Source organism: Ovis canadensis, chromosome 3, assembly GCF_042477335.2.
Source record: "Ovis canadensis isolate MfBH-ARS-UI-01 breed Bighorn chromosome 3, ARS-UI_OviCan_v2, whole genome shotgun sequence".
NCBI classification, from domain to species: Eukaryota; Metazoa; Chordata; class Mammalia; order Artiodactyla; family Bovidae; genus Ovis; species Ovis canadensis.
The window spans coordinates 169,440,627-169,462,510 of NC_091247.1; the positions used below are offsets into that span (position 1 = coordinate 169,440,627).

General features: G+C 42.1%; 1 long non-coding RNA gene across 1 annotated transcript in view; it reads left to right on the forward strand.

Moving 5' to 3' along the window:
• LOC138437552 (uncharacterized) overlaps window positions 1-21,884 on the forward strand; it is a 93,242-nt gene that overhangs the window by 669 nt on the left and 70,689 nt on the right. The gene's annotated exons all lie outside the window — the stretch shown is intronic.

The window sequence follows — 21,884 nt, forward strand, 5'->3', positions numbered from 1 at the left end:
ATTGTCATTTCTCTCTTGTATAGTCCCCATGCACAGTGGCCAAAGGGAGTTTTCATTTACAGAAAAGAAAATCAACAACTTTAGATAATCAGCAAAACTAATTTGTGGTATTCTATTTTATGGAAAATAGTTGAGTGGCATTCCATTTTATGGATTTACCACAAATTATTTATCCATTCAGTTGTTGATGAACATTTGGGTTGTGTCCAGTTTTTGTCTATTATGAACAGAACTGCTATGAACATTTTTACATATGTCTTTGTGTGGATATATGCTTGCATTTCCCATGTGTAAATACCTGCATGTGGAATGGCTATGTATTCATTTATTTAGAATATGTAATTATTCTTGGACATGAACTTGGGCAAACTCTGGGAGATGGAGAGCGACAGGGAAGACTGATGTGCTGTAATCCATGGGGTCATAAACAGTTGGATAAAGAGTTGGTAACTGAACAATAGCAACAACAAATATTCTTTTGTTTCGGCAATGTCATGTAATTTTTTTTGGTTGTGGTAAAATACATACAACATAAAACTTACCGTCTTCACCATTTTAAGTGTACAATTCAATGGTGTTAAATTTATTAACACTGTTGTGTAGGCATCACCCATTCATCCCCATAACTCTTTTTCTTGTAAAACTGAAACTCTGCATCCATTAAACAGTAACTTTCTATTCTCTCCTTGCCCTAGCCCCTGGCAAGCACCACTGTACTTTCTGCCTTTGTGATTCTATGTGACTGCTCTAAGTACCTCACGTAAGTGAAGCCATACAGTGTTTATATTCCTGTGACTGGCTTATTTCACGGAGCATAATGTTCTCGAGATTATCCATGTTGTAGCATACAGAATAATTTTTTCCTTTTTAAGGCTGAAATCTCTCTATCTCTCTTTTATAGCTGCATACAACATGTGGGATCTTAGTTCTCTGACCAGAGATCGAACTTATGCCTCCTGCAGTGGAAGTTCAGAGTCTTAACCCCTGGACCGCCAGGGAAGTCTCTCATTTGGCAGTAGTTTATAGTTTCATTGTACGTCTTTCACCTCCTTGATTAATTCTGAAATATTTTGTTCTTTTCTATTGTAAATGGATTTTCCCCATATTGTTTATGTTCATGTATAGAGGTGCAACTGACTTTTATGTCTTGACTTTGTAACCTTCCACTTTGCTGAATTTATTTATTCGTTTTAAAAGCTTTTGGGTGTGTGTGTGTAATCTTTAGGGTTTTCTATATAAAAGATCATATCATATGCAATCAAAGATAATTTTACTTCTTTCCTTTCAATTTCATTATTTTAAAATTTATTTTTCTTGCCTAATTGCTCTGGCTAGAACTTATAGTGCTGTGTAGAATACAAGTGGTGAAAGCAGTTATCCTTTTGTTGTTCCTTACTTTCAAGGAGATTTCAGTCTTTTGCTACAAGTATGATGTTTGCAGTGGCCATTTTACTAGGATAGTGTTAACGATATTTTGGAGGGAACCGACATATCTTGTTCAAGAGTGTGTCATGCGTGCTCTATTCACATCGTCTTTGGTCCTCTCAGCAGGATTTCAGATATATCGAATGTTTCTTAAGTTTATTTCTAGTTATTTTAGTTTTTGGTCAATATAAGACATCTGTTTTTCATTTGTACCTTCTAACTGGTTTCCATTTGCACATATATATATATAATTTTGATTTCTGTTTATTTATTTTGTACCTGGTCATCTTATACTCTCATTGTTTATTTTATTTACTTATTTTTTTAAAGTCTTTATTGAATTTGTTACAATATTGCTTCTGTTTTATACTTTGGGGTTTTGGCCACGAGCTATGTGGGATCTTAGCTCTCTGACCAGGGATTAAACCCACACTCCTTGCATTGGAAGGTGAAGTCTTAACCACTGGACTGTCAGGGACATTCCTTTCATTATTTATAATAATTGTTTCTATTTAATTATTTGGACTTTCTGGGTCTAAAATGATCTGTGTAAATGATGATGATTTTACTTTTTCCTTTCCAATTTTTATATCTTTTTTTTTTCTTTTATTTACTTGCTTTAACTATGCTTTCAGAACAATGTTAAATAGTAGTGAGTGAGTGAGTGAGTGAAGTGGCTCAGTCGTGTCTGACTCTTTGCGACCCTGTGGACTGTAGCCCACTAAGCTCCTCCATCCATGGGATTCTCCAGGCAAAAATACTGGAGTGGGTTGCCATTTCCTTCTCCAGGGAATCTTCCCGACACAGGTCTCCCGCATTGCAGGCAGACGCTTTAACCTCTGAGCTACCAGGGAATAGTAATATGGATACTAAATTCCTGACCTTGTTCTTTTTTTTCCTTTTCTATTTGTAGTTTTTTAAAAAAGATTTAATTGGAGGATAATTGCTTTACAACGTTGTTTTGGTTTCTGCCATACCTTTTTCTTGTTCTTGAAATTAATAGGAATAGTTCTAATACTGTCCCACAGGTTATACGTATTTTTCTCTCAGGCTTTCACCCACCCTTTTATACTTTGCTCTATATTTCTGGGATTAAAAGTCTGCAGGCTACATTTACCTGGCTCCCTTGCTTGTGAGTTCTGCCAATAGTAAGCACTTGAGGAGATCAGACTGTGGGAAGAAGAGGGCACCTCCTGTTTCCAGCTGGACAGCGTGGCTGTTGTTGGCAGTGGCAGTTCTGGAGCCACAGTGGGGATGGGTGATTCAAGGCTCCGTAAGCCTGAGCCAAAGTCTGTACTTTTTTCAGCAACTCTAGCTCTGCCGTATTTGGCAAGTGGAGAACATGTTGGGACAGTGTTGACAACAGAACAGCAGCAGGAACTTGTGGGACCCAGCCCTGGGGTGTTTGCAGCTTATGATCTCTGGGTATCATCCTTTCTTCCTTCTCCTTCTTCAAACTTCCTAACATCTCCATTCAAACCAGTTCTGTACATTACATTGCTTCTGTTTGAAATTGCTAGAGTGGACCTTGACTAATGCATCCATTCAGAATGATGTGGACTTTGAGGTTGAGATAAAAGTACTTAATAGTGTTAAGTAAGTATTGAGATGAATATTTCATACCGAGTCCTCTGTCCTCAATCCTATTGTAGCTTTTCTTCTATCCTTACTCCCAGTTGATGAATTTACCTCATACTTTATGGGAGAAATGATCAGATGTAAACTTTATTTTCTGTCACAAGACCTACAGATTTTCTGCATCTTCTCCCGTCCTTCCTTCCTTTATTACAATGGAGGCTGTGTTGTTCTGCCTAGGGTTAATCTCTCTGTTTAGGTCTCTATTATATCCCAACCTTTTTTTATTGCTTATATAACAACTTTATCGAGATAATTCACAATTCACATACCATAAAATTTGCCCATTTAAATTATGCAGTTCAGTGGTTTTAGTATATTTAGAACTGGGCAAGCATCACAGCAGTCAATTTTAGAACATTTTCATCACCCCTGAAAGGAACTCTAGACTCTAGCACTCAGTCTGCTTTTGCCAACTTTCCCATCACCACCAAACTGCCTTCTGTTTCTATGGATTTACCTATTCTGGACATTTCATGTAAATGGAATCATTCTATTTATAATCAAGCCCTTTGTGATGGGCTTCTTTCACATTGTTTTATGTTTTCAGTGTTAACTTATGTTGAAGCACGTATCAATGCTTCACCTTGTTTATGTCCAGACAACACTGCATTGTATGATGTACTATAATTTGTTTATGTATTCATAGGTGATGTTCATTCGGGTTGTTTAGACTTTTTCTGTGTTATGAGCAATGCTATTATGAATTCTAATCTTAGTTTTATCTCCTCTTTCTCCTAAATCTTTTATCTCTATCACTTCAGGACTCCGTGATCCCATTCACTGTAGCATACTAGGCTCTTCTGTCCATGGAATTTTCCAGACAAGAGTACTGGAGTGGGTTGTCATTTCCTTCTCCAGGGGATCTTCCCTACCCAGGGATCAAACCCAGGTCTCCTGCATTGCAGGCAGATGCTTTACCTTCTGAGCCACCAAGGAAGCCCATATCACTATGAATTCTAATGTTAGTTTTATCTCCTCTTTCTCCTAAATCATTTATCTCTATCTCTTCATGGATCTTTCAACATACTAACATGCTCTAATATATGCCAGTTTAATAAAAACTCAACTCTCTTGATTCCACACCTCCTTTTAGCTACCACCTTGTTTTATAGATTGACTTCACAGTCATAATTCTTGAGTCACTGCTAATGCTATCTAAATTTCCCCACATTTAATTCATGCTTCCACGCCCTCTCACCCATTGCTCCAATAAAAACTGTTCTTATGATGGCTGTCGATGACCTTTGCATAGCAAGATCCAGTGGCTATTCCCTGTTCTTATATATTATTTGACCTCTTAACAGCTTCAGTTGCCTACTACATCCTCCTTAAAATATTATCTTCTGTAGGCTGTCCCAGTTCAGTTTAGTTTAGTTCAGTTGCTCAGTCGTGTCTGACTCTTTGCGACCCCATGAATCGCAGCACACCAGGCCTCCCTGTCTATCACCAACTCCTGGAGTTCACTCAGACTCATGTCCATCAAGTCAGTGATGCCATCCAGCCATTTCATCCTCTATCATCCCCTTCTCCTCCTGCCCCCAATCCCTCCCAGCACCAGAGTCTTTTCCAATGAGTCAACTCTTCGCATGAGGTGGCCAAAGTACTGGAGTTTCAGCTTTAGCATCATTCCTTCCAAAGAAATCCCAGGTTGATCTCCTTCAGAATGGACTGGTTGGATCTCCTTGCAGTCCAAGGGACTCTCAAGAGTCTTCTCCAATACCACAGTTCAAAAGCATCAATTTGTCAGCGCTCTGCCTTCTTCACAGTCCAACTCTCACATCCATACATGACCACTGGAAAAACCATAGCCTTGACTAGACGGACCTTAGTTGGCAAAGTAATATCTGCTTTTGAATATGCTATCTAGGTTGGTCATAACTTTTCTTCCAAGGAGTAAGCGTCTTTTAATTTCATGGCTGCAGTCACCATCTGCAGTGATTTTGGAGCCCCCCAAAATAAAGTCTGACACTGTTTCCACTGTTTCCCCATCTTTTTCCCATGAAGTGATGGGACCAGATGCCATGATCTTCGTTTTCTGAATATTGAGGACAACAGTCTTATTCTTCATTTTTTGGGGGCTGCATTTATATCGACCAAATCTTGGCTCTCTGTGCACCAAAGCCAAACAGAAATACAGAGACAGAATTATGGAGGAGAAGAAAAGAGTGGCTTTATTAGTTTGCCAGGTAAAGGGGGAAGATGCTAGGAAAGCACCTCAAGAACTGTGCCCCCTGTCCCTGGCGAGTAGAGAAAGGTTATATAGTCAGGCAGGAGTATGTGATAAACACCAAGGTAGTAACAGTCTTGTATTCTTTCTTCTGTAAAGTGTCAAAAAGTTGGGGTTGCTGACAAGATTAGGGTGTGTGCAGGGTCTTAGGTTACCAATACAGGAGATAGCAAGAGAGGCAGTTCAATCCCTGGGTCAGGAAGATCTTCTGGAGTTGGAAATGGCAACTTACTCCAGTGTCCTGGCCTGAAAGATTCCATGGACAGGAAGGCCTGACAGGTTACAGTCCATGCAGTCACAGAGAGTCGGACATGACTGAGCACGTAGGCACTAGGGTCTTAGGCGGTCCAGTCTCCTAATCTTGATGAACTTCTTTGGTCCTTTAATCTTGCATCAGGTGGTTTCATTGCTGTTCCTCCTATGATTAGTAACTGTTCTGCTGTTGGGAACTGAGAAAAGGTCATGGAGGCTGAAGTCTTGCTTATAAGAAATGGGGGACAAAAAAGCCTCCATGCCAGGAGCCCTGCAGGGCTCTGCTCGGCATCACTTGATCTTCATTTTGGTGCATGGGTGCTCTAGTTGTGGTGGTCAGGCTTAGTTGCCAGGTGGCATGTGGAATTTGAATTCTTCTATCACGGACTGAACATGGAACAACAGACTGGTTCTAAATAGGAAAAGGAGTACGTCAAGGCTGTATATTGTCACCCTGCTTATTTAACTTATATGCAGAGTACATCCTGAGAAACGCTGGGCTGGAAGAAGCACAAGCTGGAATCAAGATTGCTGGGAGAAATATCAATAACCTCTATGCAGATGACAGCACCCTTATGGCAAAAAGCGAAGAGGAACTAAAAAGCCTCTTGATGAAAGTGAAAGAGGAAAGTGGAAAAGTTGGCTTAAAGCTCAACATTCAGAAAACGAAGATCATGGCATCTGGTCCCATCACTCCATGGAAAATAGATGGGCAAACAGTGGAAATAGTGTCAGACTTAATTTTTTTGGGCTCCAAAATCACTCCAGATGGTGATTGCAGCCATGAAATTAAAAGACACTTACTCCTTGGGAGAAAAGTTATGACCAACCTAGATAGCATATTCAAAAGCAGGGACATTACTTTGCCAACAAAGGTACATCTAGTCAATGCTATGGTTTTTCCAGTAGTCATGTATGCATGTGAGAGTTGGACTATAAAGAAAGCTGAGTGCCTAAGAATTGATGCTTTTTTTTTTTTTTTTTTTCCTTTTATTTATTTATTTATTTATTTAAATTTTAAAATCTTTAATTCTTACATGCATTCTCAAACATGAACCCCCCTCCCACCTCCCTCCCCATAACATCTTTCTGGGTCCTCCCCAAGCACCAGCCCCAAGCATGCTGCATCCTGCGTCAGACATAGACTGGCGATTCAATTCACATGATAGTATACATGTTAGAATGTCATTCTCCCAAATCATCCCACCCTCTCCCTCTCCCTCTGAGTCCAAAAGTCCGTTATACACATCTGTGTCTCTTTCCCTGTCTTGCATACAGGGTCGTCATTGCCATCTTCCTAAATTCCATATATATGTGTTAGTATACTGTATTGGTGTTTTTCTTTCTGGCTTACTTCACTCTGTATAATCGGCTCCAGTTTCATCCATCTCAACAGAACTGATTCAAATGAATTCTTTTTAACGGCTGAGTAATACTCCATTGTGTATATGTACCACAGCTTTCTTATCCATTCATCTGCTGATGGACATCTAGGTTGTTTCCATGTCCTGGCTATTATAAACAGTGCTGCGATGAACATTGGGGTACATGTGTCTCTTTCAATTCTGGTTTCCTCGGTGTGTATGCCCAGCAGTGGGATTGCTGGGTCATAAGGTAGTTCTATTTGCAATTTTTTAAGGAATCTCCACACTGTTCTCCATAGTGGCTGTACTAGTTTGCATTCCCACCAACAGTGTAGGAGGGTTCCCTTTTCTCCACACCCTCTCCAGCATTTATTGCTTGCAGATTTTTGGATCACAGCCATTCTGACTGGTGTGAAGTGGTACCTCATTGTGGTTTTGATTTGCATTTCTCTAATAATGAGTGATGTTGAGCATCTTTTCATGTGTTTGTTAGCCATCCGTATGTCTTCTTTGGAGAAATGTCTATTTAGTTCTTTGGCCCATTTTTTGATTGGGTCGTTTATTTTTCTGGAGTTGAGCTGCATAAGTTGCTTGTATATTTTTGAGATTAGTTGTTTGTCAGTTGCTTCATTTGCTATTATTTTCTCCCATTCAGAGGGCTGTCTTTTCACCTTGCTTATAGTTTCCTTTGTTGTGCAGAAGCTTTTAATTTTAATTAGATCCCATTTGTTTATTTTTGCTTTTATTTCCAGCATTCTGGGAGGTGGATCATAGAGGATCCTGCTGTGATTTATGTCTGAGAGTGTTTTGCCTATGTTCTCCTCTAGGAGTTTTATAGTTTCTGATCTTACATTTAGATCTTTAATCCATTTTGAGTTTATTTTTGTGTGCGGTGTTAGAAAGTGATCTAGTTTCATTCTTTTACAAGTGGTTGACCAGTTTTCCCAGCACCACTTGTTAAAGAGATTGTCTTTACTCCATTGTATATTCTTGCCTCCTTTGTCAAAGATAAGGTGTCCATATGTATGTGGATTTATCTCTGGGCTTTCTATTTTGTTCCGAATTGATGCTTTTGAACTGTGGTGTTGGAGAAGACTTTCGAGAGTTCCTTGGACTGCAAGGAGATCCAACCAGTCCATTCTAAACGAGATCAGTCCTGGGTGTTCTTTGGAAGGACTGATGCTAAAGCTGAAACTCCAAAATTCTGTCCACCTCATGCGAAGAATTGACTCATTGGAAAAGACCCTGGTGCTGGGAGGGATTGAGGGCAGGAGGAGAAGGGGACGACAGAGGATGAGATGGCTGGATGGCATCACTGACTTGATGGACATGAGTTTGGGTGAACTCTGGGAGTTGGTGATGGACAGGGAGGCCTGGCGTGTTGCAATTCATGGGGTCGCAAAGAGTTGGACACGACTGAGAGACTGAACTGAACTGGGACTGAACTGATCAGGGACTGGGGCTTCTCTTGTGGCTCAGTTGGTAAATAACCTGCCTGCAATGCAGGAGACCTGGGTTTGATCCCTGGGTTGAGAAGATCCTTTGAAGAAGAGAAAAGCTACCCAATCCAGTATTCTGGCCTGGAGAATTCCGTGGGGTTGCAGAGTTGGACACGACTGTGCAACTTTCACACTCACCAGGGATTGAACAGGTGTACCCTGCATTGATGCAGAAGGCGATGGCATCCCACTCCAGCACTCTTGCTTGGAAAAATCCCATGGATGGAAAAGCCTGGTAGGCTACAGTCCATGGGATCGCGAAGAGTTGGACACGACTGAGCAACCTCACTTTCACTTTTCACTTTCCTGCACTGGAGAAGGAAATGGCAACCCACTCCAGTGTTCTTGCCTGGAGAATCCCAGGGACGGGGGAGCCTGGTGGGCTGCCGTCTATGGGGTCGCACAGAGTTGGACACGACTGAAGCGACTTAGCAGCAGCAGCCCTGCATTGGAAGATGGATTCTTAAACCACTGGTTCACTAGGGAACTCCCCAGTCTTCTTGTTTCTATATCGTCCCCCTAGGTGTTACTTCTTAGACTCCCCCCCACCCCTTTTAAGGTCTTTCTCATTTGCTCAGTCTTCTAAATTTTGTTTCTTTGGGTTTGATTTTGGATCTCCCTTTGTCTATATTCTCTCATTAAGTAATACCATTCGTTTTCATGACTTAAATACCATGTCTATGCTATTTTTTCACATATTTATCTCTTTGGGGCAGTTTTTCCCCCTGAGTTTCATTTGACTTGCATATTCAGTTGTTTACATATTCCTCAGCCTGTTTCTTGGATGTGTCAAACTTCATGTGTCCAAAATGGGACTTATGATACCCCTCAAACCTCTTGTTTAACTCTGCTCATTCTCTTCACCAGCTCAATAATGGCACAATCAATTGCTCAATTGCTCAAGCAAAAACCTAGGACTTAATTTATTCTCCTTCTTTTTCCTTTCAATCTCCCCATCCCCCTGACTTCTTTCTCCTTCTTCTTGTATCTTATCATTCTCTCTTTTTAAAAACTTTGTATAATGGAAAAATTTGAATTTGAACAAAAATTAATAAAATAGTATACTGCACCCATGTATACGTCATCCAGTCCCAACAACTTTCAAACCATGGGCAGTCTTGCTTCATCTACATGCTCATCCACTTTCCCTTCCCACCCCTACTGAATACTGTTTTGAGGCAAACTTGTCATTGTCAACTTAAAAAAAATATACAACCTGAGTGTTGCAAATTTTACTTGGGGCAAAATAAGGATTGCAACCTGGGAGATAGCACTTCAGGTAGCTCTGAGAAACTGCTCCAAAGAGGTAGAGGGGGAAGGTCAATATATATGATTGTGGTGAAGGGGGAGTTCAATGCAATCCAGCACTTATCTTACAGAAGGGTTTCTGCTAGTCACGAGGAGCTGATGTCACCTTAACGGGATTTAGCACTTTTCTAGGTATGAGAGGGCTTCCCTGATAGCTCAGTTGGTAAAGAATCCACCTGCAATGCGGGAGACCCTGGTTCGATTCCTGGATGAGGAAGGTTTGCTGGAGAAGGGATAGGCTACCCATTCCAGTATTCTTGGGCTTCCCTGGTGGCTCAGCTGGTAAAGAATCTGCCTGCAAAGCTGGAGACCTGGGTTCGATTTGTGGGTTGGGAAGATTCCCTGGAGAAGGAAAAAGACTACCTAGAGAATTCAGGCCAGAATCCTCTCCATGGGGTCGCAAAGTCCATGGGGTCACAAACAGTTGGACACAACTGAGCAACTTTCACTTCACTTAGGTATGAGAAGATGCAAGGATTGGAATCCTGAAATCAGTTCCTGAAAATGACTAGTTATCTAAAGATCTGCTCCACCAGTTTCCTTGGAGCACAGAGTGTCTCATTCTCCACCCTGAACTCCCTTTAGGGTGTGTTGAGGGTCAACAGCTGCAGGAGGATGAGATTCAATCACTTTAGAGACAGATGGCAAAAGCCCTTGACAAGCACCAATTTGTAGCTGACATCATTTTGAAACAAGAGGGAAGGGGACAGGGCACACAACCTTTAAAAGAATGACAAAGCCATAAGGACATGATAAAAACTGGTTAGAACCAACTAGGTCTAAAATGGTAGAAGATTCCACTTCTAATAGAACTTGAGCCTCATTATACCTTCATTGTAGTACATTAGCTAAATGACACACCCATCAGTGCCATGACAGTTCTGAGACCCTCCATCAGTTAGTTCAGTTTGGTTGCTCAGTTGTGTTCGACTCTTTGTGACCCCATGGACTGCAGCATGCCAGGCTTCCTTGTCCATCACCAATTCCTGGAGTTTACTCAAACTCATGTCCATTGAGTTGGTGATGCCATCCAACCATCTCATACTCTGTTGTCCCCTTCTCCTTCTGCTTTCAATCTTCCCCAGCATCAAAGTCTTTTCAAATGAGTCAGCTCTTCACATAAGGTGGCCACATTATTGGAGTTTCAGCTTCAGCATCAGTCCTTCCAATGAATATTCAGGACTGATTTTCTTTAGGATGGACTGGTTTGATCTCCTTGTAGTCCAAGGGACTCTTTAGTTCTTCTTTGCTTTCTGCCATAAGAGTGATGCCATCTGCATATCTGGGGTTATTGATATTTCTCCCAGCAATCTTGATTCCAGCTTGTGCTTCATCCAGCTCAGAGTTTCTCATGATGTACTCTGCATATAAGTTAAATAAGCAGGGTGACAATATACAGCCTTGATGTACTCCTTTTCTTATTTGGAACCAGTCTGTTGTTCCATGTCCAGTTCTAACTGTTGCTTCCTGACCTGCATACACGTCAGGTGGTCTGGTGTTCCCATCTCTTTCAGAACTTTCCACAGTTTATTGTGATGCACACAGTCAAAGGCTTTGGCATAGTCAATAAAGCAGAAATAGATGTTTTTCTGGAACTCTCTTGCTTTTTTGATGATCCAGCAGATGTTGGCAATTTGATCTCTGGTTCCTCTGCCTTTTCTAAAACCAGCTTGAACATCTGGAAGTTTACAGTTCACGTACTTTTCAAGCCTGGCTTGGAGAATCTTGAGCATTACTTTACTAGTGTGTGAGACGAGCGCAATTGTGTGGTAGTTTGAGCATTTTTTGGCATTGCCTTTCTTTGGGACAGACCCTCCATAAAAGGTCAAAAAGTGGGTGGTGGTGCAGTTCCTAGAAATTCACACCCCCCTCTGAAATAATTTTCAATAATCCTCCCACTCATTAGTCTATGAAATTATCCAGTCCATAAAAACTAACCATGCCATAATTCAAGGCTGCTTTTGTAACGGGAATGGACTTCCCTGGTGGCTCAGATGGTAAAGTGTCTGCCTACAGTGCAGAAGCCCTGGGTTCAATCCCTGGGTTGGGATGATCTCCTGGAGAAGGAAATGGCAACCCACTCCATTTTTTTGCCCAGAAAATCCCATGGATGGAGGAACCTAGTAGGCTATAGTCCATGGGGTCACAAAGAGTTGGACATGACTGAGCAACTTCACTTTCACTTCACTTTCTTGTAACCGGAGGGAAGTGGGCAGGGTACAACTTTTGTATTTTTTTTTTTTTTTTGGGTACAACTTTTGGAAGAATGATATAGCCCAAGGACATGACATAAACCAATTAGAATCAAATGGGACCAAGATGGCAGACAAGACAAGAACTTGATCCTCAGTCAGCAAGCTAAATGACACACCCAGAAGTGCCATGAAAGTTCCAGTTCAGTTCAGTTGCTCAGTCGTGTCCGACTCTTTGTGACCCCATGAATCGCAGCACACCAGGCCTCCCTGTCCATCGCCATCTCCCGGAGTTCACTCCGACTCATGTCCATCGAGTCCGTGATGCCATCCAGCCATCTCATCCTCTGTTGTCCCCTTCTCCTCCTGCCCCCAATCCCTCCCAGCACCAGAGTCTTTTCCAATGAGTCAATTCTTCGCACGAGGTGGCCAAAGTACTAGAGCTTCAGCTTTAGTATCATTCCTTCCAAAGAAATCCCAGGGCTGATCTCCTTCAGAATGGACTGGTTGGATCTCCTTGCAGTCCAAGGGACTCTCAAGAGTCTTCTCCAACACCACAGTTCAAAAGCATCAATTCTTCGGCGCTCAACCTTCTTCACAGTCCAACTCTCACATCCATACATGACCACAGGAAAAACCATAGCCTTGACTAGACAGACCTTAGTCGGCAAAGTAATGTCTCTGGTTTTGAATATGCTATCTAGGTTGGTCATAACTTTTCTTCCAAGGAGTAAGCGTCTTTTAATTTCATGGCTGCAATCACCATCTGCAGTGATTTTGGAGCCCAGAAAAATTAAGTCTGACACTGTTTCCACTCTTTCCCCATCTATTTCCCATGAAGTGATGGGACCGGATGCTATGATCTTTGTTTTCTGAATGTTGAGCTTTAAGCCAAGTTTTCCACTTTCCTCTTTCACTTTCATCAAGAGGCTTTTTAGCTCCTCTTCACTTTCTGCCATAAGGGTGGTGTCATCTGCATATCTGAGGTTATTGATATTTCTCCTGGCAATCTTGATTCCAGCTTGTGCTTCTTCCAGCCCAGCGTTTCTCATGATGTACTCTGCATAGAAGTTAAATAAGCAGGGTGACAATATACAGCCTTGACGTACTCCTTTTCCTATTTGGAACCAGTCTGTTGTTCCATGTCCAGTTCTAACTGTTGCTTCCTGACCTGCATACAGATTTCTCAAGAGGCAGGTTAGGTGGTCTGGTATTCCCATCTCTTTCAGAATTTTCCACAGTTGATTGTGATCCACACAGTCAAAAGCTTTGGCATACTCAATAAAGCAGAAATGCTTTTCTGGAACTCTCTTGCTTTTTCGACTCTCTTGCTTTTTCGATGATCCAGCAAATGTTGGCAATTTGATCTCTGGTTCCTCTGCCTTTTCTAAAACCAGCTTGAACATCAGGGAGTTCACGGTTCACATATTGCTGAAGCCTGGCTTGGAGAATTTTGAGCATTACTTTACTAGTGTGTGAGATGAGTGCAACTGTGTGGTAGTTTGAGCATTCTTTGGCATTGCTTTTCTTTGGGATTGGAATGAAAACTGACCTTTTCCAGTCCTATGGCCACTGCTGAGTTTTCCAAATTTGCTGGCATATTGAGTGCAGCACTTTCACAGCATCATCTTTCAGGATTTGAAATAGTTCAACTGGAATGCCATCACCTCCACTAGCTTTGTTTGTAGTGATGCTTTCTAAGGCCCACTTGACTTCACATTCCAAGATGTCTGGCTCTAGATTAGTGATCACATCATCATGATTATCTGGGTCATGAAGATCTTTTTTGTACAGTTCTTCCATGTATTGTTGCCATTTTCAAAAGACCAAGGAATGGGTGGTGGCCCAATTACTGAAAATCTCAACCCCTTTCCCAAAATAGATGGAATAATCCTCCCACTCATTGGGCTGGCTTAAAATTCAACATTCAGAAAACTAAGATCATGGCATCCAGTCCCATCAGTTCATGGCAAATAAATGGGGAAACAATGGAAACAGTAAGAGATTTTATTTTCTCAGGCTCCCAAATCACTGCAGATGGTGAATACAGCCCTGAAATTAAAAGACGCTTGCTCCTTAGAAGAAAAGCTATGACCAATCTAGACAGCATATTAAAAAGCAGAGACATTACTTTGCTGACAATGGTACATCTAGTCAAAGCTATGGTTTTTCCAGTAGTCATGTATGGATGTGAGAGTTGAACTATAAAGAAAACTAAGAGCCAAAGAATTGATAGTTTTGAACTGTGGTGTTGGAGAAGACTCTTGAGAGTCCCTTGGACTGCAAGGAGATCAAGCCAGTCAATCCTAAAAGAAATCATTCCTGAATATTTATTGGAAGTGTTGCAGGAAGGGGGACTCTTTCCAGGGCCCCAAACTGGGCTCTTGTCCAACACTCGGAAATGAATTATCCAAGGAGACACATGTGCTGACAAAGCAAGAGATTTTATTGGGAAAGGGCACCTGGGTGGAGAGCAGCAGGGTAAGGGAACCCAGGAGAACAGCTCTGCCGCGTGGCTTGCAGTCTCAAGGTTTCATGGTGATGGGATTAGTTTCAGGGTCGTCTTTGGCCAATCGCTCTAATTCACAGTCTTTCCTGGTGGCACACATATTGCTCAGCCAAGATGCATGCTAGCGAGAGGGATTCTGGGAACTGGACAGACACGTGGTGTCTCCTCTCGACCTTTCCCAAACTCTTCCGGTTGGTGGTGGCTTATCAGTTCCGTATTCCTTATCAGGGTCTCCTGTCATAAAACAACTCATGCAAATGGTTACTATGGTGCCTGACCAGTGTGGGCGGTTTCAATCAGTGTGCTTCCCCTAACAGAAGGACTGATGCTGAAGCTCCAATACTTTGGCCACTTGATGCAAAGAACTGACTTACTAGAAAAGACCCTGATGCTGGGAAAGATTGAAGGCAGGAGGAGAAGGGGACAACAGAGGATGAGATGGTTGAATGGCACCACCAACTTGATGGACATGAGTTTGAGCAGGCTCCAGGAATTGGTGATGGAAGGGGAAGCCTGGCGTACTGCAGTCCATGGGGTTGCAAAGAGTCAGACACGACTGAGCAACTTCACAGAACTGAACTGAATAAAAACTAATCACACCACATTTCACAAGCTGTCAGACTCACCTTCTGTGATGGCCCACACTCAGCCTTTGGCATTTGCCTCTCTCTGAATCTGAATAAATCCACTTTTTCCTAACATTTTGTCTCTCATGGAATTCTTTCTGTGATAAGACCTCAAGAACCTGAGCTCCATTAGGTCCTGAAACCAGGTGTTTCAATACCACGTGGGTTCAAGTGTCAAGCAGGGTTTTGGTTGGATTCAAGTCTTGGCCATGTGGGTTTGAGTCCTAAACTGACAAAATGTGGTCCACTGGAGAAGGGAATGGCAAACCACTTCAGTATTCCTGCCTTGAGAACGCCATGAACAGTATGAAAAGGCAAAAAGATAGGACACCGAAAGATGAACTCCCTAGGTTGGTAGGTGCCCAGTATGCTACTGGAGATCAGTGGAGAACTAACTCCAGAAAGAATGAAGAGACAGAGCCAAAGCAAAAACAACACCCAGTTGTGGATGTGATTGGTGATGAAAGCAAGGTCTGATGTTGTAAAGAGCAATACTGCATAGGAACCTGGAATGTTAGGTCCATGAATCAAGGCAAATTCGTAGTGATCAAACAGGAGATGGCAAGAGTGAACATCAACATTCTAGGAATCAGCAAACTAAAATGGACTGGAATGGGTGAATTTAACTCAGATGACAATTATATCTACTACTGTGGACAAGAATCCCAGAAGAAATGGAGTAGCCATCATAGTCAACAAAAGAGTTTGAATTGCAGTATTTGGATGCAATCTCAAAAATGACAGAATGATCTCTGTTCATTTCCAAGGCAAACCACTTGGATTATGGCAATCCAAGTCTATGCACTGACCAGTAATGCCGAAGAAGCTGAAGTTGAGTGGTTCTATGAAGACCTACAAGATCTTTTAGAATTAACACCCAAAAAAGATGTCCTTTTCATTATCAGGGACTGGAATGCAAAAGTAGGAAGTCAAGAAACACCTGGAGTAACAGGCAATGGCCTTGGAGTACAGAATGAAGCAGGGCAAAGGCTAATTGAGTTCTGCCAAGAGAACACACTGGTCATAGCAAATACCCTCTTCTGACAATGCAAGAGAAGACTACACATGGACATCACCAGATGGTCAATACCAAAATCAGATTGATTATATTCTTTGCAGCCAAAGATGGAGAAGCTCTATATAGTCAGCAAAAACAAGACCGGGAGCTAACTGTGGCTCAGATCATGAACTCCTTATTGCCAAATTCAGACTTAAATTGAAGAAAGTGGGGGAAAACCACTAGATCATTCGGGTATGACCTAAATCAAACCCCTTATGATTATACAGTGGAAGTGAGAAATAGATTTAAGGAACTAGATCTGATAGACAAGAGGCCTGATGAGCTATGGTCAGAGGTTCATGACATTGTACAGGAGACAAGGAGCAAGACCATCCCCCCAAAAAAGAAGTGCAGAAACCAAAAATGACTATCTGAGGAAGCCTTACAAATAGCTGTAAAAAGAAGAGAAGCCAAAAGCAAAGGAGAAAAGGAAAGATATACCCATTTGAATGTAGAATTCCAGAGTATAGCAAGGAGAGATAAGAAAGCCTTCCTCAGTGATCAGTGCAAAGAAATAGAGGAAAACAATAGAATGGGAAAGACTAAGACATTGCTTTGTCAACAAAAGTCCATCTACTCAAGGCTATAGTTTTTCCAGTAGTCATGTATGGATGTGAGAGTTGGACTATAAAGAAAGCTGAGTGCCTAAGAATTGATGCTTTTGAACTGTGGTGTTGGAGAAGACTCTTGAGAGTCCCTTGGACTGCAAGGAGATCCAACCAGTCCATCCCAAAGCAGATCAGTCCTGGGTATTCATTGGAAGGACTGATGTTGAAGCTGAAACTCCAATAATTTGGCCACCTGACGTGAAGAGCTGACTCATATGCTTGGGAAGATTGAAGGCAGGAGGAGAAGGGGATGGCAGAGGATGAGATGGTTGGATGGCATCACCAACTCAATGGACATGGCTTTGAGTAAACTCCAGGAGTTGGTGATGGTCAGGGAGGCTTGGTGTGCTGCAGTCCATAGGGTCGCAAAGAGTCGGACACGACTGAGTGACTGAACTGAGTGACTGAAAGTCTTGGCCATGAGGGTTCAAATCCTAAACTGGATTTCAGCTGGGTTTGAGACCCAGCACACGGGTTCAAAGTCCCATTCTGAGGTAAACGTTTTCACTCTGCTTTCTGAGATGGCCCATAGTCTGTCTGTGGAGTGTGTATCTCTCTAAATAAATCCACTTCTTACGTATTGTGGCAGAGAAGAGACAATTCTGACTCCATGATGGATCTGTTTCTTTAACTTTAATCTTTGTTTTTCATTGCTTTTATTATTATAACCATACATAACCACCTGCCTCAGGGAACCCTGTCACTCTGCCTAAAGAGATTAACACCTCTCCTTCTGATGTTGGCCATTCCAGGAGATATTTGCAAGATAATGGTCTTTACTTCAACTCCTCCCACTCTCTGTCCTATAAAAGAACTTGGCATCCAGATCCATCCAGATAGTTATTTTGAAACATTAGTCTGCAATCTTCTCAGCCAGTCAGCTTTCTGAATAGAGTTGTTTAGCTGCTAAATTGTGTCCTACTCTTTTCAACCCCAAGGACTGCAGCATACCAGGCTTCCCTGTCCTTCACTATTTTCCGAAGTTTGCTCAAACTCATATCCATGGAGTTGGTGATGTCATCCAACCATCTCATCCTCTGTCACCTCCTTCTCCTGCCCACAAACTTTTGCAGCATCAGGGTCTTTACCAAAGGCTCTTCAAATCAGGTGGCCAAAGTACTGAAGTTTCAGCTTTAGCGTCTGTCCTGCCAATGAATATTCAGGGCTGGTTTCCTTTAGACTTGACTGGTTTGATCTCCTTGCAGTCCAAGGGACTCTCAAGAGTCTTCTCCAGCGCCACAGTTTGAAAGTATTAATTCTTCTTAAAAAAATGTATTTTATTTTATTTATTTAGGCCACACCACATGGTGTGTGGGATCTTAGTTCCCGGACCAGGGATTGAACCTGTGCCCCCTGCAGTGGAAGCACAAAGTCTTAACCATTGAACCACCAGGGAAGTCCCTGAAAGCATCAATTCTTTGGTGCTCAGCCTTCTTTATGGTCCAGCTTTCATAAAAGTACATGAAAAACTACTGGAAAAACCATCCCTTTGACGATATGGACCTTTGTCAGCAAAGTGATGTCTCTGTTTTCTAATACTGTGTCTAGATTTGTCATAGCTTTTCTTCCAAGGAGCAAGCATCTTTTAATTTCATGGCTGCAGTTATCGTCTGCAGTGATTTTGGAGTCCAAGAAAATAAAATCTGTCACTGTTTCCACTTTATCCCCATCTATTTGCCATGAAGTGATGGGACTGGATGTGATGATCTTTTTTTTTTTTTTTTTAAAGGTTTAGGTTTAAGCTAGCTTTTTCATTCTCCTCTCTCACCTTCATCAAGAGGCTCCTTAGTTTCTCTTTGCTTTCTGCCATTCAGTTCAGTTCAGTTCATTTCAGTTCAGTTGCTCAGTCGTGTCTGACTCTTTGCAACCCCATGAATTGCAGCACGCCAGGCCTCCCTGTCCATCACCAACTCCCGGAGTTCACTCAGACTCATGTCCATCGAGTCCGTGATGCCATCCAGCCATCTCATCCTTGGTCATTCCCTTCTCTTCCTGTTCCCAATCCCTCCCAGCACCAGAGTCTTTTCCAATGAGTCCACTCTCCGCATGAGGTGGCCAAAGTACTGGAGCTTCAGCTTTAGCATCAGTCCTTCCAAAGAAATCCCAGGGCTGATCTCCTTCAGAATGGACTGGTTGGATCTCCTTGCAGTCCAAGGGACTCTCAAGAGTCTTCTCCAACACCACAGTTCAAAAGCATCAATTCTTTGGCACTCTGCCTTCTTCACAGTCCAACTCTCACATCCATACATGACCACAGGAAAAACCATAGCCTTGACTAGATGGACCTTAGTTGGCAAAGTAATGTCTCTGCTTTTGAATATCCTATCTAGGTTGGTCATAGCTTTTCTTCCAAGGAGTAAGAGTCTTTTAATTTCATGGCTGCAGTCACCATCTGCAGTGATTTTGGAGCCCCCCAAAATTAAGTCTGACACTGTTTCCACTGTTTCCCCATCTATTTCCCATGGAGTGATGGGACCAGATGCCATGATCTTCGTTTTCTGAATGTTGAGCTTTAAGCCAACTTTTTCACTCTCCTCTTTCACTTTCATCAAGAGGCTTTTTAGCTCCTCTTCACTTTCTGCCAGAAGGGTGGTGTCATCTGCATATCTGAGGTTATTGATATTTCTCCCGGCAATCATGATTCCAGCTTGTGCTTCTTCCAGCCCAGCGTTTCTCATGATGTACTCTGCATAGAAGTTACATAAGCAGGATGACAATATATAGCCTTGATGTACTCCTTTTCTTATTTGGAACCAGTCTGTTGTTCCATGTCCAGTTCTAACTGTTGCTTCCTGACATGCATAAAGATTTCTCAAGAAGCAGGTCAGGTGGTCTGGTATTCCCATCTCTTTCAGAATTTTCCACAGTTTGTTATGATCCGCATAGTCAAAGGCTTTAGCATAGTCAGTGAGGCAGAAGCAGAAGTTTTTCTGGAATTCCCTTGCTTTTTCTATGATCCATCAGATGTTATCTCTGGTTCCTCTGCTTTTTCTAAATCAAGCCTGTATATCTGAAAGTTCTCTGTTCACATACTGTTGAAGCCTAGCTTGAAGAATTTTGGGCATTACCTTGCTAGCATGTGAAATAAGCACAATGGAGAAGGCAATGGCACCCCATTCCAGTACTCTTGCCTGGAAAACCCCATGGATGGAGGAGCCTGGTAGGCTGCAGTCCATGCGGTCGCTAAGAGTCGGACATGACTGAGCAACTTCCCTCTCACTTTTCACTTTCATGCATTGGAGAAGGAAATGGCAACCCACTCCAGTGTTCTTGCTTGGAGAATCCCAGGGATGGGGGAGCCTGGTGGGCTGCCATCTATGGGGTTGCACAGAGTCAGACACGACTGAAGTGACTTAGCAGCAGCAGCAGCAGCAGCAGCAGCAGCAGAAGTGCTGTAGTTTGAACATTCTTTGGTATTGAAATGAAAACTGACTTTTTCCAGTCCTGTGACCATTGCTGAGTTTTCCAAATTTGCTGGCATATTGAGTGCAGCACTTTAACAACATCATCTTTTAGGATTTGAAATAACTCAGCTGGAATTTCATCACCTTCACTAGCTTTGTTCATAGTAATGCTTCCTAAGGCCCATTTGACTTTGCACTCTAGGATGTATAGCTCTAGGTGAGGGACCACACCATCGTGGTTATCTGGATCATTAAAACCCCTTTTGTATAGTTCGCTGTGTATTCTTACTACTATCTAATTAGTCTCTGTTAATACATTCCATAAGAACAAGAATTGTGTCTTTTTTTCCTCATCACATTTCCAGTACCTAGCACAGTGCCTGGCAAGTAGTAAATACTGAAAACATGTATGTCAAAAAATGACCAATAAGGAATTCCCTGGTGGTCCAGTGGTTAGGATTTTGCTGCCACTGTAGGGAGCAGAAAGTGCATGGGTTCCATCCCTTGTTGGCTGGTTAGGGAAATAAGATCCCATATGCCAAGGCCAAAACAATAATAACGACAACATCATCCACGACCAATAGATTCATCACAATCTGTAACTTAAAAAAATTTGTCTATATTTTAAAATCTGGGAATTCCCTGGTGGTCCAGTGGTTAAGAAACTGCCCGCCAACGCAGGGGACATGGATTCAATCTCTGGTCCTGGAAAAATCCCACTTGCTGTGGGGCCACTAAGTCCATACGCTACAACCTCTGAACACCTGTGCAGCAACGAGAGACGCCACCCCAGTGACAAGCACATGCATCGCAGCTAGAGAAAAGTCCTAGGCAGCGACGAAGACCCAGTGCAACCAAACATAAATAAAATAAAAAAGAATTATAACAAAAAAACCCCTGCTGTTTTCTCTGTTGAGATAGCTCTACAGAGTCAGAGAGCATATTTTCCTCTTCACGGCTACGTCCTTGGGGCCATTTCCAGTGCCTATGTCTGGGACCACTCAACATATATCTATCATATGGATGAATAAAAGGTCTATATCACTGAGAAAAGGTCCATGCCATGGAGAGCCTTCTCTGCTAACCTAAGGGGTTTGGATCTTAGTCTATAGGTAATGGGAATCAGTCATATGATCTGATTGACTTGTTGTTGGAAACATCTGTCTGATGACTGATTTAAGGAAAAAAGATTGGAGGCAGGGAGACCAGTTCAGAGAGGATTTGCTATGGTCCGGTGAAGGGATAATATTTGGAACAACAGTGGTGGGGGCAGAGAGGAGATTTATAAGAAGGTATTTAATCCCCTTTTTCATTTTAAAAGTTTTGGTAAACTAAGTATAACACAAAAGTAACTGTTTAAACCATTTTAAAGTGTACAGTTCAGTGGCATTAAATTAATTTCCATTATTGTGCCACTATCACCTAACACCCACCTCCAGAACTTTTGATCTTCCCAACTGAAACTCTGTACCTATTAAACATTAACTCTCCAAGAGCCCTTGGCAGCCACTAAGCATTTATAATTCTTAGCAGATTACTTTGAGGCTTCTGACTCGGGTCACTGGATTCAATTTGTCAGAATAAGGAAATGTTGTCTTTTGAAGATGGTGAATTTGGTTTTAGCATGCTGATTTTAAATATATTAACCTAGAACTTTGAAGAACATTTTAGGCTGGAGATAAATATTTGAAACCCATTAGCACAGAGGTTGGATCTGATCCTGAACTCCAGACAAGCAAGCTTTCTTGTGCTCTCAGATTTGGTTGGATGTA